Source organism: Cupressus sempervirens, chromosome 1, assembly GCF_028749045.1.
Source record: "Cupressus sempervirens isolate cs-2001-9-10 chromosome 1, ASM2874904v1, whole genome shotgun sequence".
NCBI lineage: Eukaryota > Viridiplantae > Streptophyta > Pinopsida > Cupressales > Cupressaceae > Cupressus > Cupressus sempervirens.
In genome coordinates, this window is record NC_143118.1 from 488,717,964 (window position 1) to 488,737,398 (window position 19,435).

Here is a 19,435-nt window from a genome sequence, read left to right on the forward strand (position 1 = left end):
GTGCAGTAGGTGGACTTTCTAAAAGTTGTATACTCTTTTCCACTACATATCCAGTTCTTCTTTGCAATGTATATTGGTCTGGGTTTATAACTAATCTATTAGCCAACCTATTTTCCACCTTAATGGTCTTGTCTAGATAAGTTTGGGTGAAAATCTCTTTCTTTTCATTCAAAGTTTGCATGAACCCAACAAAATTATCCATAAGCATATCTATCTTTGCACCCCAATATTTTCTATCGGCAAGGGGACCATAATCTGGCTCAAAAGCAGTTATGAAATCACAAACCTTGCTATATAGTTTCCACTTTTCCTTTCTAACCTCTTGTTCCTGTAATGAAAACTTGTTCCTAACTATATCTTCGGGAAAATATACAATGTTCTTCTGGGATTTTTCTTTTGTTCTTTCTCTGAATATTTCATGAAAACCCCCCAAGTCTATAAAGCAAGAATGGGATTAGGCCATCTAATATTTGTCCAAAAAAATTTTTGAGTGTCTCCATCCTTTTTTGACAAAAGCAAAATTATGCACAATAGTAATTTGAGGAAAGAATGTGCCTTTGGATTTTCCCAATAATTATCTTTCTTCCAATGATCTTATTTGCCACAAGAGCTCTACAATTACCACCTTCAAAGGCACTTGATAAGGTAACACATGTGGTTTTTTAAGGAAACCATATACTTTGAATACAGTGGACACTACATATGAGATGATATCTCCCCAATTGTGACTTACTTTCAATCCTTTTACATGATCTTTTGGTCTAATCAACTCTAATAATGATTGAGGTATTCTAGGACTATCTCCAACCAATAACATTTTTGAGCTTGGAGGCTAAGTATCTATCAAATCTAACAAAGCTAGCTTCTGATACCTCCCATATCATGTTTGCACTCCACAATTGGATAGGAAGCTTTTCTCTAGCTCTTTCCCATTTCAATTTCATTTATTTGGAGAAGAAAGTGACACCTTTGTACAAACATATGTACATTACCAAGAAAGACCAGTAGAAGGGTTTATCAACTTTAGCCTTAGCTATACCTATCAACCCATATTGAATCTCTTATGCTAATTATGTGGAAAAAACAAAGATTGAGCTCATACCATACTGAAGTGTTTGAGAAATAATAAGAACAAGGGATCCTTGAATATAATTTTGTTCATCCATTCCAAAAAGTGTGCAAAGAGAAAAATATAATGCCTCAGCCCTAGGGTTGAAAAATTTGTTCAACAATGACTCTGGAGTGGAATCAGTTACTAATGGTAGTGAAACAATCTTGACAAAATTTTCTTGTAATGGTCCTCCCTCAAATATACCTTTTGTATATCATACGTAGCCTACAAATCCTCCATATATATCTTCTCATGCACTACATGGTTAGTGTTTAATTTGGAAACTTCCCTAATCAATCCTAGTGAAACCTGTTGAGCTGTCGTTATGCACGGTGCTAAACGGCAGGAATTCTTTCAAACTCCTCTCTTGAAAATTTGATCTTGTGAATCAACTCCAAGGTTATAGGTGATCTTATGACCTACTAAAATCCATTTAGTTGAAGATAAATGTGTTTGTTCATGAGGAGGCCTTTCCTGGTTCTTTTTTATTTCAGATGAGGCGTAGAATTTGTTTGTTGCTTCAAAATAAAACACGCTAAAGAACTTTTTTTTTGTTTGTAATTTTATATTTTCCAATGAATGCAATCTAAAAATGCAACTAATATGAATTCCTAAACTAACAAGGGGTTAGTAAAGCAAATAAAAAAACTTTAAAGAAAATAACATGAAAGTAAAAATCCTAATGGGCATAAGCTATAGGAAGTGAGTAAAGCTTTCAAAGAAATCAATGGGTAACCAATGAAAATAGGAGCAACACTTCCTCGATTCCACCAATGCAATTGTTGATATGAAACTTTTACAATTGTATGATATTTCACTTTTCATCAAATCACAAGGCCACAAAAGTACGCTCATGTGAGACATAGAGTTTTAGATTACGGTAAAAATAGGTTTTGAAGGGACCCCAAAACCCTTATACATCTTCAAAAAAGGAAAAAACAAGCCATCCAACAGGAAAGAGCCCATAAACCTACTGAAAAGTAGCATCAAAATCAGGTTTTACAGGGACCTGAAACCACGAATAAAGTCTAGATAAAAAACCCAAGTTTTACAAGGACTTGGAACCTACAGTATAAGTTAAAAACTAAAATCTAGAAAATAGGACCAAACAAAGGAACCAAAAAAACTAGCCAGCAAACATGACCTACACAGGAACTCGGCCAGAAAAGAAGATCCAGGAAACTATTGCAATTTTGTAATCATCTTCATAGCCTCCTTACCAATCTTAGCCGTGTCTTGGATGCAGTTAGCAGCCGAAGAAGCAACAGCTATCAAAGCTTTTTTTCTCGAACTTTGTCTTGTCCTCTTGCTTTGGCCCTCTGAAGATATGGTTCCTTCATTAACTCTTTTACCCAAAGTCATCGCAGTTGCACAGATGCTTGAGGTAACTTGCTCCATTTTTGTTCCACTTTCCCTGATGAGCAGTCTAAGATTCTGCTCATAATCCTTTATTTTTTTTGGGATATCTCCCATTTGCACCTCCATGTGTTGAATAATAGCTCGGTCAACCTTTTGGTTATGTTGCAAGGTATCCACTTTCTTCTTTAGCCCCATTATTTCATTATATAACCAAGAGTCAACCTGAAGGAAAGAGTCAACTATTTTTTTAGCAAAGTGAAGGAAGGAGAGTTATTTGAAATGCGAGACACAGAGTTATGTAGGCACAATTCAATGATTTCTTTTCAAGCTAGATACATTAGAGGAATTCGTTAAAACCATAGCAAACACCGAAACTAAAAGAGATCACACAACCAGAAACAAAGCAATAAACTTTTGGCTCAATCACAATTCCATGAACATAAATTCACAAAAGAATGACACATTTAGGCAAGAATCACTACACTCCAAATGAAAGCACCAAAAGCATAATTTTATTGCAAAATAATGGCGACCCCAATTACATATTACAATGGAGTATTTATAAGAAATTGTCTCCTCAATTTGTGTTGAGAGTGAGAGATATCTTCATACAATAATATGCTTTTTAAATTAATAAAACAAATTAATTATGTACAAACTAAGAATCGAACTGGTGCTTAGTAGGACTCCATCCATTTTATATTCATTAATTCGATGCATGAGCCTTTACATGTCATAGAACAAAGAATTTATGTGAGAAAAAGAATAAGAAAGCCTTCAGTTGAAGTAGAAGTGTTTGGAAGTGTCAAAAATAGAAGCTGATCCTTCACTTGGCATCTATCTGAGTTAAACTGCTATCAAAATGCATTTCTAATGCATGAAAAGCTCTATTTTTGGAACTAGCAATTAACTATTGACACACCTCTAAAAAAGTGCACCAGCTCACTTGTACACCTGCATACCTATGCACCTATGCAACAACACACCTGCTCACCTCAAAAGGTCCAAAATTATAAAATTTTACCGAGTGTCAAAATTGAAATTCTAGCTTTTGGGTTTTATCACCCTTCATAGCAGAGCTATGTTTGGATGTTTGCCCTTGAATTTCTCAATAATCTCAGTAATCTTAGTTACATTCGGTAGATCTAAAGCATCATATTTATCTTTAAACTTTTGTCTATAGTTGTCTACTTTAATACGAGATCAGTGAAATCCCCAAGTTTTGTATCCAACTCTAGCAAGGCTTCCTCTGTTCTGAATGCCTACCTAATGTCATCATCACTAGAAGCTTCTTCAAAAATCTTTGAAAACTTCTCTACCACTACCTCTATGGGCATTCATTTCTTCCACTCTTCATCCTCAAAAATGTCCAGACACACATCACTATAATGTTTCTTTGCCTCCAAAATTCGCTCTTGGGCTTGGTCCTTGAGCCGATGGATCTTCGCATGTAATGTTTCCATTACTTTATTACCATCCGCTATTTTCTCAATCCAATCATCAATTAAATCTAATTCCTCTGCTGTATATACATCTACCAAAATCCTATACCTCTGCCCTTTAATAGCCCGTAATACTTATAAATCCTTACTCCAAGCATGTACCACATCCGTAATACTAAAATCTTGCTTCAAAATTGCTACCATCTTGTCTAGATTTTCCTACATAGCATGTAGCAACTTCAGATTTCCTTGGATGATTAGGATGCCCTTTTCCTCAAAAATTTCCCACCACTGTTGACAAGCTTTCAAAAATGGATCCAACTATACACCTCCCCCATCTCTTCTTTCTAGTACAACATTTAGAGTCTCTTCGGAGTGTTTTGGATCCAAGGGACCAACAAATTCGGCTAAATATCCTTTTAGAATTTCATTTTGCCTACGAAGTGTTCTGAGTTCTACCCCTTCTTATTCTAAGGTTCTAAAAACCTCTTTTACCCCCATTGTGACCATCAACCTAGTGGTATCCAATAGGGGCTTCCCAAGCATAACCTCTTTGATTTGATAGTCCTATGGGCCTAGACCTTCTAAATCTGCATGAGGAGAAGGGATAGCCACTTGTGCAAATAAATCTTGATTCCTATCAGTGTTGATAAAGGCCAATAGTCCTGCTTCTCTTGTAGGGAACTTGGGTTTGGTCAGAACTTCCATCAACTTGAACATGTCCTCTTCATTGGCAATGAACCGTGGCTTTTCACTTCTTATCATTTCCTTTCACAACCACCTTGGGACTCATTCCATCGAGGGCCTACCTCATAAGGATGAAGGAGTTTGTTTTGCTATTACTTTCCCCTTATCACTCCTCTTTAGGGTTCTTTCCCTTTGTGAAGGCTCTCCTTCTATGGTTTTCGTCTCAGTGGAACCCACAGTTTGTACCTTAGTGTCTTGGGAGGTTTGTTGAGGATATTCAATCATACGTATCTCTTTAGACACTTCATTGATTGCTATTTATTGTGGCTCTTCCTCCTACGAAGGCTCTTTTTGAACCTGTTCTTCTTCAGTACTCAGAGGTAAGGGAGTAGATGAGCCTTTTTCTGCCAATGTGACTTGTAAAGGGGATGGTGGAGCAAGATTGAGACCCTATGATTCTAGTGGCATCTGTGTCTAGTCCACCTGTTGAGGCTCATTTGTCAGGGTATCCTTGATCTTGTCCCCAATCAACTCTATTCTTACAGGTATGAAGTTGAAATCTAACACTTTGAATACATCATCACTCCCTACATCCTACTCATCAACCCATTGTTGTACTTCATCTTCTAAATTAGTTATTTCTAGAGGTTCTTCTAGGGTTGATGGCGGTGTCATGGTGGAACTTCTCCTCCTTTCCTACTCTATGGCTCTTACTAGTTGGGTCCTTCTCTGTATTGGTACATCCTCCTCCTCCTCCTCCTCCTCTTCTTCTTCCTCTTTAGGAATAGGGTCCAAGACAGATGGAAAAGGAACCATCCTCCTGATCACCCTTTGCCTTTTCTTGATAGGATTCTTAATCTTTCTTCATTTCTTAGAGGCTAAAGGGGATGCTTGTTCTGCCTGTGAAGGAGGAGAGACTTCCTAGATTAAGGGTCTGTTTGGACTTGGGAAGCTCTAGTATCTTCCAGCCCTTGCACATTTTCTTCTTGTTGCTGTGGAGGTGTTGGGATTTCACCCTCCTCTAGTTTGGCTCTTTGAGGAGAACTCCTCTTTCTTTTTCCCTTTTCTTTCTTCTTTGTAGGGTGATAGTATCGAACTAGTTGGTCAAGTTGGTATACTATTTTTGACCTTATAGGTGACTGGGCTACAAAGGTAGGAATGTTAACTTTCTTCCCTCTACCTTTGGCTGGGTGGGCTTGCACATGAAAGATTACTGTGTCAGGTATTGGGTCAAGTTTAAATGGTTTCCTAATCCAATCTTGCGTCAACTTGATAATGTGCCTTGCCTGATGATTAATATCACCATTCTCCTCCCTATCAACCTCAACATTCATTATGGGCCTTTCTCCAATTTTATCTGCACTGAATAGAGGGTCAAGCAGCTCCCTTGAGTCTTGTTGTAGTATCTATAATAGAATCTAGATCTTTAGAGCCTTTTCTGCTAAATACAAAGTCATCCTACAATAATCCCTAATACAAACATCGTAGTCATTTGTTGCATTCATCCAGTGGTCTTCGATGGCTTCTTCATGCTAAAATTCCTTGCCTTCCAAACTTTGGACTCTCTTAATGTTGTCAAAGCACGACCTCAGGGAATTGTACTCTTATAGGGAATATTGATCCCATTCCCATTCAAAAGAAGGAATATCCTACTTCCTCTTTACTTGATAAGGCCCTATGATTAGAGGCCATGTCCAACATGGTCTATGCTGTTTCCTCACTCTGTCATATGTTGACTCAACTTGTTGAGCAATCTCCAATAGAACAAGTCTATCACTAGGATATCTTAGGATATTCTTCAGGTTAATAGTGGTACTAGCTACCCTTAGATATGTAAATGTTTTAAACTAAATGTAATAAGCTCAAAGTGTTGTTATCTGCGCCACTGCATCATCCGATAATCTTTTTGCATAATCTCCCTCTATGAATTAGATGATAGAAAATATGAATGCATCATTCATGATTCTATATTCCTTACTTTGCCTCAAGATCTTCTTCCTTACCAATTGGGGGTAGACAATATATGGCCAAGCATTTGGATCCTGCATGTTGCCTCTTTTATATAAACTAGGATAGTTCATCGCCCTTTCAGCTAATAGATAGATCAAATATGAAGTCATATAGAACTTCCTTTTATCCTTTACTGCTCCCAATTGCTCACATAGATTTTCACTCAATGTGGTGGCCCAATCAAGTGGCATCTTTGCTATCTTGATAGTCTCAATAAAATTTATCATAAAGACATTTAAGTGTCCAACTGCAAGTAGACCCATCACTCTACTCAAAAGTATGATTGAGTATCCAATATCTTCTTTTATGTATCCCCTTGTCATGTCCACCTTACCAATTACCTTTCCCAAAGGACTCTTCTCTATCAAATAAGAGGACTAGATGATCTCAGAAGCCTCTTTCAAGTGCTCTTTGTACCACCTTTCTGTTGCTTCATAAGTCAACCTGATAAACTGATCCACCCTAGGGAGATGGAATATTCTCTCAATATTGTCGAGTTGGAGGTCCAACACAACTTCTCTGGTCACACTTTTCACCACCCTCTCCTCAGGAACAAAATGTTGTGCAAGTGTCATTATGAGCTCTGAAGATTGCATTGACATTAGGTGTGAAGCTATGTTTACCAACCCCAATTAGATTAATGCAAAAACCATAACTGATCTCTCAGTGGGTTTGTTGCATATCTTTAGGAACTCCCCCAAATTAGTGTATGTCAAATATGTATCCTCAATTTTTGCGTAATCATCCTAGAACCTTGATTTCGATGGCACACCTTGGAATTTGAACACAACAGGTTTTGGTGCCATTTTCTCGCCTAATGAAGATGCCATTATATCTACACAAAAAAGGAAAAAACCCTTTAGTCTGAGGTTGGAGAAAAATGAATTAATTCAAACCCTAAAAGATCAAGTTGAACAAAAATTTGGAAAGTGAAATTTTTAGGAAACACAAAACATTCACTTATTTGTTTTCAATTTATTCTCAAGTGTGCACTAGCACACCAAGTTAGGTATGCTAGTGTGCACCTAAATCGCAATGCGGGTGTTTGTTTTAACATTTTTGGATGTGCATCAGCGCACTCGAGAAGGTGCACTAATGCACACCCAGAAAGGGGTTCACAAGTTTTATGTTTAAAGTTTCAGTGTTTAAAAAAGGGGGGTGTGTAGTGGCGCACCTAGTTAGGTGCGCTACTATGCACTGCCTTAGTTAAGGATTTTAAGCGTTGTTTTAAAACTTTATTAATCTTTGCAAAGTGGGTGCATACTAGTGCACCCAGACAGGTGCGAAGGTGCATACCCACTTGAGTGTTGGTTTTAACATTTGTGCAGGGAGATGGCAGGACTGATGCACTAGAACAGGAGCAGAGATGTGGAGCTGTGACATGGATAGGGTGCAGAGATGTGAGCTTGGCATGGAGAAGTGAGGAAGTAAGATTTGCAAGGTAAGAAGTGAGGAGGCTCGAGTTTTTTTTATAGCCCCCCCACGTAAACTCATATAAGGAGATCCATAGTTGTACAACTATAGAGGTCTGCAACTACGCCTTTGAACCCCATTATAACCTATTTTGGTGCATCAGTGCACTTAATTAGGTGCACAAGTGTGCATTTAATCTTTGAAAAAAATAAAAATAGTCTCTTCCATCACAATTTTCAAATTTTGACAACTAGGTTTCTTTGCCAGGGGCTAGAACATGAACTAAGGGGTTAGGTGAGACCTCAAAATGACCCAAAGCCTAGACTAAGGCCCCAAAAGTTGAAAACAAAGCAGGGGGTCCCCATTTCAGTTAGGAAATGGGGCATGTGTAACCACAACAAAACCCAAAAAAAATTATCACCAGAATGATTTTTAACTATCCTAGTTATTGGATCATACTTCTTTGACATTATTGTAAGTGATTCATCATCAAAAGAAAACCCCTAGTAAAATCATTTTTCCAATGTCAAATTCCCACAAATTGCTTAGAGGGGTATCAAGTTTTCTTTCTGAAAATCATTTCTGGGATAACTCTAAAACCTCCAAGTAATGTTTGAGCACCCCTTAGCCAATTTTCCTTATCATAGAAACCCTCACTGACCAACCCTAGAGAATTCATTTGTGGATTGTTGTAGTTGTTCTAAGAAATCATCATGTACAACCCTTTTATGGTAATCTACCTTTCTTGAGAAGTCTCTTCATAGAGGAGTACTGAAAATATTATCTTACTAAAACTATGATTTTTCAATTAACAAGAAACCTTGGTGCTCACTTGATTTTCTTGTTTATTCTACTGAAAAATTCATTAGTAGCAACTCGAAAACCTCAGAGAATGCACCTTAAGCTTTGGATATTTCCAATCTATGAAAATTCTACAGCCTTGGTGTTCAATAATGAAAAACTGGAAACCTTATTGCAAATTTAGTCTCACATGAAACAACATTGATCAAAATTAATGTTCCAACAGTGATATTTCATGTTATGCCATGGAATTTAAAATCCAGTCGTTGATCTTCATAAATTAGATGACTTAGCTTTAAGACTAAATGATTGCGTTACCCTTTTGTGAAACTGGCCATGCGTCAAAATGTCGCTTCCCCACATTCTCTAAAGTTTGGGTAATCACAAATTGTGGAAAAGTGATGTTCATCAATCTCCAAATGATTGACAATAAAAAAACCTTAATTATTATTGCACTTGCCTTTAATATTTTGGGCCCACTGAACACTTAGCCTCTAACTCATCATATATGCAATACTCCTCAAAACATCAACATAAAGAATTTAGCATACATTTCACCTCTATATTACCTGGTAGCCTTCGAAACAACTGACCCCACATGGCTACGCATTCGTAAAGTCATTTTGCTGCTTTCTCTAAAACTTGAGCATTTTATAAATTGGGAAAGCACCTATCGTCGATCTTCTCAAGATTGATGGTTCTTCAAGATTCTCTTTATTTAAACCTAGTCATCAATCATATCCAATGAAATGAAGCTAATTTTCCAACTATTTTGACACTTTTCCAACTATTTTGACACATTTCCAACTTTGCGGCCCACAAGAGAAATGACCTTAGCAATTCCATGTGTCATCAAGGCGCTTCCCCACTTTCATTAAAGTTTGTTCATCTCCATAATGCAGGAAAATACTCATCGTCAATATCTAAAGGATCAATGATCATTAAAGTTGCTCTATCATACGGTATTCCAAAGGGCTAAACGAGACTTGTAGGGACAGGTGTCACATTTTCACTTCTCCGCTTTCTCTAAAGCTCAGGCACTTCCATAATGCAAAAAAGTGCCTATTGTTGATCTTGTCTTCAATCAACAATTGGATTTTAAACCATATCAAGGTTAAAACATTTTCAAAAAGGACACGAGCGAGTTAACTCAATGTAAAAACTATGGTTAAGGGAAAAAAGGGCTAAGGTAAAATGATTTTCGGGAAAGGTTTTAAAAGATTAAAAAAAAAATTTGAAATAAAGACTTTCTAAGGGCAACAAATTTTTGCGTATCTTTAAAATGAACCAATGCAACCCTATTTTTGAAAACCCAGGGCACAAATAATATTTTTTCTAACATGAAATTTGAGGTTTTTGTCTAGGACAAACAAGTTTTAACAAACACGACCCCTAATTTCAATGAATCAACTAAATTTTCACTATAAAATGCAACAATTTTTTGGATGTGAAAAACTAGGCCAATAGTGGCTCTATCTAAGGATGATGAATATGCAGATTCATGCGAGGGGTCAGAATCCCTGGAAAAAGAAAATCACATACTTGACCAATTTTGACAACTCTGAGAGAGCAACAAAGGGCAAAACAATTGTACAAGGACTTTACAAAGATTCACAAGAATTTACAAAATGTATAAAAATCTATACTATTGTTCATGGAAAACAAGTATTTTTAGGAAAAATACCTCTTCAATAACTATCTATGAACTAGCAGCTCAAGAATATCACCTAATAATTCTTTCAAAATGTATGAATCCTCTCTATATGCAACAACAACTTGATAAGGACCTAGCCATATAGGATCAAATTTTTCATGTTTTCTTTTGTCTTCAATCCTAGCATTGCACATCAAAACTAGGTCTTTAGGTCTAAACTTCTTAACCACTATCTTTTTGTCATACAATAATTTGACCTGCAACTGTAACTTTACATTCTTGATAGAGGTTTCTTTTTTGGTCTCTGATATCCATTCTTTCTTGCATGCCATAAATAAAATCTTCATTATACATTTGAATGTAGTTGTATAGGCCTATTAAATTATTTTGAGGCATTCTAGCCTAGATTCCATACACAAGATCAAAAGGTGCAACACCTATCATTTTTTTCACTTTTACCCTATCATCCCAAACTGCTAGTTGTAACTTAGAATACCATGCTTTCTTGTTCTCATCCAAAGTCCCTTTAATGACTTTCAACAAGCTCATATTGGTAGATTCAGCTTGTCCATTCCCCTGTGGATGATAAGGTGAGGATTTTGATCTAGTTATGCCATATTTATCACAAAATTTCACAAATTCTTTTGATCTAAAGTACATTGGGTTATTAGCCACAATCCTTTGAGGGCATCCAAACCTTGTTATAATATTATTTAAAATGAAATTATTCAATACTTTGCTGGTAGTGTTTCTTGTAGAGATGGCTTCCACCCATTTTGTAAAGTAATTTGTTGCTACCAGGATCCATGAGTAACCAAAACTTGACTTGGGGGAGATCTCACCTATAAAATCCATACCCCACTGCTGAAAAGGTGCATGAACTTCAACTCGCTTCAGAGGGGTATTTCCAAAAAACTTTAACTTACCTACAAACCTTTGACATGCATCACATCTTTTGACAAGTAGTTGTGCATCTTTAAAAAGACTAGGCCACCAAAATCCAACTCTCATTATCTTGTGAGTAGTAGTTTTTTCCATATAGTGCCCCCAACATACTCTTGAATGCATGTCATTTAACATCTTATAATTTTCTTGATCAATGCATTTCAACAATATTCCTTCAAAATTTCTCAACCACAGACAGTTGTTAACAATGATATACCTAATTGCATGCAATTTTGTACTTCTCTTTTCATTATCTATCAAGTGGGTGGGTCTTCCATGTGTTGCAAGTAATATATAATATTCATGTACCACTCACAATGATCCATGTCACATAGGCCTAACCTTAGATCTTTTGCTACCATGTTTATTTGGTTGGCATCCAAGTTTGGTTGAGCCAATAATTTCACTTATCCTTGATCCCTCACTAATTTAGTAATTTGGATGTCAATATTAAAATCTTGGATTCTATTAATCCACCTACACGTCCTACCAGATACCTCCTGCTAAGAGAAAATATCCTTAATAGTTGCACTTGGTCGAAATGCTATAACGGTAACACCTAGAAGATAGCATCTAAAGGCTTTAACAACTAACTAAAGCATTAGCCTATTTTTCATTTATCTCATACTTTAATTCTATATGCTGAAGGGACTTACTGAAAAATGCAATAGGTTGTTCATATCCTTCCTCATTTTTCTGCAATAAGATTGCTGCCACGGTATGAAAAGATGCAAAGGAAAAGATACGCATTGGCTTTGTATAATCTGGAGTCCTAAGGATTGGTGCATTTTAAATGGTAGTTTCAATTTCCCCAAAAGCTTCTAAAGGCTCACCATCCCAACTGATAATAGCTCCTTTCTTGAGCATTTTAGATATTGGCCTACTAATCTCAACAAAAATAGTAACAAATCTTCTTAGAAAATTTACTTGCCCAAAAAATGGTTGGATTCCTTTTACATTTTTAGGCTTGGGAACTTTATCAATCGCCACGACTCTCTCAAGGTCAATTTTTACCCCATCCTTTGATACTATGTGACCCAACAAACTTCCGTCTGCCACTCCAAATGTGCATTTCTTTGGGTTTGAGGAAACTCCATATTCTAAGGCTTTAATACAAATTTTCTCTAACTGTTTACAATAGTCTTCAATCTTTTTTGAATATGCTATAAGATCATCTTGGTACACTACCATAAAATTATCAATGTACTCATGGAAAGCTAGATCCATGGCCCTTTGAAAAGTTGATCCTACTTTGATTAAACCAAAATGCATTCTTACATAAATATATGTGCCCCATGGAGTAGTAAAGGTTGTTTTAAACTGCTCCTTTTCATTCACAAGAACCTAGTTGTAACCTGAAAATCCATCTGATAGGCCAATACTAGGAAAATATTGAGCAATATGCTATCAAGGGATGATAGTTGTGATTTGAGAGATATGGATGCAACTAAAACACACAAAAATAAACCTGTAGAAAATTGAATAAAACTGCAACAGGAACTGTCACTTCCTGTGATAGGAACTTGATTGAAACCTACTGAAATAATTTAGAAAATAAAAATAACAGAAATAAAAACATCTTTCTAGCAACAATAACAATACAATTAATTATATTCATTAAACCAAAACTATGATAAAACATTAGTAATTCAAATGATAAGGAAACAATAATCATATTATATCAATGTAAATCTTATTACAAACTAATATAAAAACAATGATCATATCATACCAATACAAATTAGATTACCAACTGATATAGAAACAACAATTGAATCAATGACTAGCTCAAAAAAAACTCTATATTAATGAAATACAAACATACCACACTGAAATAAAAAAAACATAAGACACACCAGACATCCCAAGAATTGGCCCCCCCTCCTCAATCCATCAAGTGGTGAGATAGAAAATGTTTGAGCAGGGGGCTGATCAACACAATAGATAGTTTTTATTTCTCAGAGAAATGGTATAGAATATTCTTGACATCTCTATATTACATTTCTTATATAGACCAGACATAACAAGTTTGTATAACAACACATGGTCTATTCTTGGCTAGAGGCCAACAAACTAGCAACTTGTACAAATTGAAACCACTAATATAAAACTGAGATATTCAATAGTTTTGTTGTTTTGCATATTTTACATGAAGAGCATGTAAAATAGGCGATAGGAACATCTATACTCATAAATCAACATGTTGTAATTATAATAGTTGGTAAAAGGAATCAATAATACATTTTCCATATTTTAATCCCAAAACCTCATTAAATACTACTTATATATATTAAACCATATGCAACATAAAATAGTAAAATGGAACGAAAGGGAATGGAAATGGAATAGGGAAGTAAGTAGGAAAGTGCATAAAATGGATTAGAATATGGCATTAAATAGGTTGTAATTGGCTCTCATCATTCCCCCCAAATTAGCATATTGCATGTCCTGGTGCAATCATTATGATCATGAGGTTTTTAGTTTTAAGTAGAAGCACTTTAGGTTTATGGATTTTGGCTTTGTCTCCACCTCGAACCATGACAACTCATATATGAACACAAATCCCTTCACACGATAAGCTTTGTTATTTTTTTTCAATAGGGATATCTTTTTCAACTTTTCATAAGTTGTTTCTCTTTTATTTTTATTTTTTGCTTTTGATTTTTTTATACCATCATGTTCAAAAGGTTGCATATAGGGGAATTTATCTCAATTTGCACAAGAGGAGTTTCAATGAGTGAAATAGCAGAGACGAGAGACAAAAAAAAGGCTATTGTATGATAGATATAATGGATAGTGTGATGGAATTATCAAGGGTGATGGAGGGAAGATAATAGGATGACATTCCTCCCCCCAACTTAAGGTTTACCATCCATGGGAAACGAGGAGAAGATAGGAAGGGGTGTTGCATAGTGATCAACATAATAAGCAATATAAATAAAGTTAAGAGACAAAATAATGAAAAACAAAATTTATTGTTTTACCAACATGCATGTGCAGAGAGACCAAGGCTAGAATAATGAGAAAATTAACAACCAACGCCTCCAAAATGGATGAATCAACAACAAGGAATGAAGAGAGGCATTTAGAACTACAAAACCACAAAAGACCTCCATCTTACTGAAATCATGGAGAGAGCATACCAGTGGAAGGAACCAAAAACTAGGATAGAGATTGCAATTGTAGGAGCCACCACCAACTGACAGAATCATTGTAGAACAAACAATAGGTAGCACATTCCACGGGAACACCTCAACTGAACAAGTAGCACATTCTATGGGTGATCAAAGTGTTGATGACCACGTTGAATAAGAGCTTCAAGGAGCGAGTGATAGAAGGTGCCAAGAATGAAAGGACCAAAACAACCAATGGGTGTTCTTGAAAATAATGATTAGCAGAAAAACCAAGAACACCAATTTTTCCATTTTAATTTTAATTTTTTTTTCTTTTTGAATAATGTTGATAACAACAAGTGACTGTTGGCAAGCTAGTTTTCAATCACTCACCGCTTAATGACACTGTAAAAATAATTTTCGCCACTAAGAATTTATTTTGTAGTTAACATTCATTAGAAATTGGTTTTCAGATATTAATTGGCCAACAACGCTCGAAGGTTTTCATTGTTGAATCTTTTATTATTATTTTTTCATTTTCTTAAATTTTTGATAACTACATAGAATGACCAAACAAATGAAATCCTGACATGGATGATGAAAAATGATACCATCCAAAGCTCGATTTTTGTCCATGACCTCATAGAAGGCATTGGTGAAGCTTGATTGCATAAGGAACTTGAAATGATGACTAGGAATAATCTCCACAAAGCTGGGAATACTGAAACACTGCACAAATCAACTTTGACCAATGTATCTCATGCTACTAAATTTGAAAGCTTCTTGGAGAATGTTAGAACACACTAGCACACTTGGATAAGAGAATTATCCACAAGAATGATGATCCTCACAAGACATAATGCTCCAAGAATGACAAATTGTGACCCTCTAGCATGAAGTTGTATTATCCTTTCCTTTTGATAAGTAAGAGATATCTATTTCATGAAATAAACACACCTTCATTATCAAGGACAAGGTCATGGAGTGAAATACCAATGACAGTCTTCAACTATAGAGAAGATGAGACACAACTTTGAGGAAGGAGTGTGATGGTTTGAAATGGCTTCAATTTTTTTTTCTTTTTCTTTTTGGATGTGTAGCTCAAAAAAAATCACAAATCTCATAGACCAAGTTGCATATTTTCCTCCATGTGAGAAATCACCAAAGAAAGGAAATCTCATTTCAAGGTAATGAACACCTTATACCAAAATTCACATTTGATCTTGAATAGTGAAGCACAAGTGAAACAAACATGCACCAGATAGCTAGCAAGCCCACACAATGTTAACAAAGACAACATAATGTGTTATGAAATGCTTGTGTAGATAGAGAAGCATCATCATTTTACCTCACTAGAACAATAGACCTATAACCATATTCTCAAAATCAAAGATATCAAGCATAGTAAAGTAATTTTATCCAATTAATAACCCTACCATTAAGTGATTAATGCATTTATACAAATGGTAAGTAGAGTCATTAATATAAATAAACACTTGATAAAAACAAAAGAATGTGATTACAATGATTATACCAATGTCAATCAACATAATAATACATACCTTGAATTGTTTAGATGTCACATGGTGAGTTTGCTAAAAAGGACCAAAGAAACAATCAATGAATCTTGCTTGGAAATCATTAGAGCACCACAAAATTGGTGGGATTTACCCCCCAACTTAAATTCATGTGACAAGGTCATGAAATTGTTAGGATAACCAAAGAAATTAGGCAACCTGAGAAAGAGTAACACATCATCAGAATTTTGTGAGCTTTTTTGAATGATAGATAAATCAAATATTTTAGTAATTCAATGGATGTACTCCCAAATTAACTAAAGGTTATAAAATCATAGGGAATTTTAATTATCTAAGGAATCAAGAAATAGATTTAGTACTTGTTAATGAATGATCATCGTAAGATACCAAAACCAAGAATGAAGAATATATGGATATTAATACCTTGATCCTTGTTAAATAAATGAATCATCCATAGTGTATTTGGTCATCTTAGGACAAAAAACAAAGTTAGCAATGAAAAATAATGCTCATCTAATTATAACATATTTTGTTTGGTCATTAATGCATAGAATTCCTTATGTTTGTTCCTAATCAATTATTGATCCCAAATTAACAAGTATGTGAGGAATACATATTTTAACCATAGGCCTCCAAAGATCAATATGTATAAGTACAAAAGTAATAGAATAAAGATCTTGGAGAATCCAACAACATGTTTTTGGAATGAGAAAAATATGTTTTAGCACATGATTAGTATTAACACACATACTTATGAGTTCAATAATAAAAATTGATGCAAGCTGAAGTAGGGGCTTATTTATGGGCATTTGTGATTCACTAAGTCGAAAAGAAGAACAAAGTTAATTATAATTCAATAAATAATATTGTTCTTCTAATTTAATTAAACCAAAATCACATCTATTAAGTGTATTAACACATTCCAATGTTGATTTATCAATTATAAGCACACTATCAGATTGTATAGGGATCCTTAAAAACTCAATATTATATGTATCATTAGCCACCTTATTATGAAGTGTTGTTTGAGGCAATATAGTTGCCTTTGGTGGATATGGTGGAGTGGATAGAATATGATGTGAATGAGATAATGAATATGGCAAGAAGTGTGAACAAGATAAAGTAGATGGAAATAAGTAGGATGGGTGGAATAAAGATGGTAAGGATGGATATGGTGGAATATAAGAGGGATATATGGGTTGTTGTGAGCATGCATGATTACATTCATTGTGCATACTATCTAAAGAAGTGTGTTTTGAAGAAACGTGTTGGCTATGTAATGAAATAGAATGACAATACATGTTACCAACATAATGCATACCATGTTCTTCTTGAGTTGGCATTTGAAACAAGTGATCAATTATAGGAAAGACTTGTTAACTTGCCTCCTTTTTGTAGTGAGGTTCACAAATGTCTTGTGCTTCATTTACCATGTGCTCTTGGTTGTTTAGGAATATGCACTGATCATCTTTCTTGTAGCAATTAGAACAACAAGTGTTTAAATTTTCATCCTCAAAATCACATTGTTCTAAGAATTCATCAATGATATTTTCTTGGTTAGACATAAAGATACCATTTGTACATACTTGTGACGATGATGGAAGATCAATATCTTTTAGGATGCATTCATTAGGTAGAGAGGGTAGTAAAACATCACCTTTGGTCAATGTGATTTCCCCACCAATTTCTTCATTTGTTTTTATATTTGGAAAGTGGGGGTCTGGGAGCAGCAGTCATCAGTGGGGTCAAGTAGCAATGCCCCTTGTGGGGTCCTGAGGCAATGCCCAAGGTGCGCTCCCTGTTGCAATACAGGGTGGGGTTGAGGGGCAGTGCCCTTGACACAAAGCACATTTTGCCTCTTGCATTCCCTTCAAATTTCGCATTTAAAAAAAAAATTCACCCAAAATTGATGTACTTGAACAACCTTGAAAATGCATTTTTTAAAACATTTTTCTTCAAAATATTATTTTCTGTAACAATAACTCACAACAACTAGTGATATTGTAAAATTGAATCTAATTTTTAAGATCTACTTGTGAACTCTAAAGCAATGCAACTATATGATTTACGCAATGCAAATTAAGATTAATTACTTAAGCAAGGCTAGCATTTGCAAAAGCTTTCATCCTAACACATTGTTCCTAACTCAACTCATTAAGCTAACATTTTCTTTGACACCTTTCCTTGGCAATGACATCAAAATGATAGGCCAACACTAGGACAAATATTATGAGAGAATTAACAATTTATGATGAAGTTTGATTGGTCTATATGTGTCAATCCGAGAGCGTAAGCTTGTGAAAGGTGTCTGAGCAATATGCTATCAAGGGATGATAGTTGTGATTTGAGTGATTATGGATGGAACTAAAACACACAAAAATGAACCTACAAAAAATTGAATAAAACTGCAACAGGAACTGTCACTTCTTGCAATAGGAACTTGATTGAAACCTATTGAAATAATTTAGACAACAAAAATAATAGAAATGAAAATATCTTTCTAGCAACAATAGCAATACAATTACTTCTATTCAGTAAATCAAAACTATGATAAAAAATTAGTAACTGAAATGATAAGGAAATAATAATCATATTATATGATTGCAAATCATATTACAAACTGATACAAAAACAATGAACATATCATAACAATACAAATCAGATTAGCAACTGATATAGAAACAATAATTGAATCAATTACTAGTTCAAACAAAACTCTATATTAATGAAATACAAACATACCACACTAAAATTAAAAAACATAAAACACACCAAACATCCCAAGAAGTGGGTCAGTTTTTTAGGTGGTGAGATAGAAAACATTTGATCATGGGGCTGATTAGCATAGTAGATAGTTTTTATTTCTTAGAGAAATGGTACAAAATTATTTTGACATCTCCATATTACATTTCTTATATAGATCAAACATAACTAGTATGTATAACAATGCATAGTCTATTCTTGGCTAGAGGCCAACAAACTATCAACTTGTACAAATCGAAATCGCTAATATAAAACTGAGATATTTGGTGGTTTTGCTATTTTGTATAAAGGAGGAGATTTAGGTATGAAATGGTTTGCACATTTTGTATTATATAGCAAAACTGACTCCCCTCCTTTATTTATATATAAAAGGAGCTATAAACCTTTGAAAGTAACAACTCCCTTGAATCTCATGATAAAATAATTTGCAAATTTCTCACCCATAAACTAAGATGGTAAAATCATCTTTTAATAGCAAATAAGCTAATAAATGCACCTATATAAATGATTTTTTTGTCACACTAATAAATGTAGATGTAACACCAAGATAAGATGGTAAATGGAAATGATCTTCTATTTATCAACTACATACATTGGTT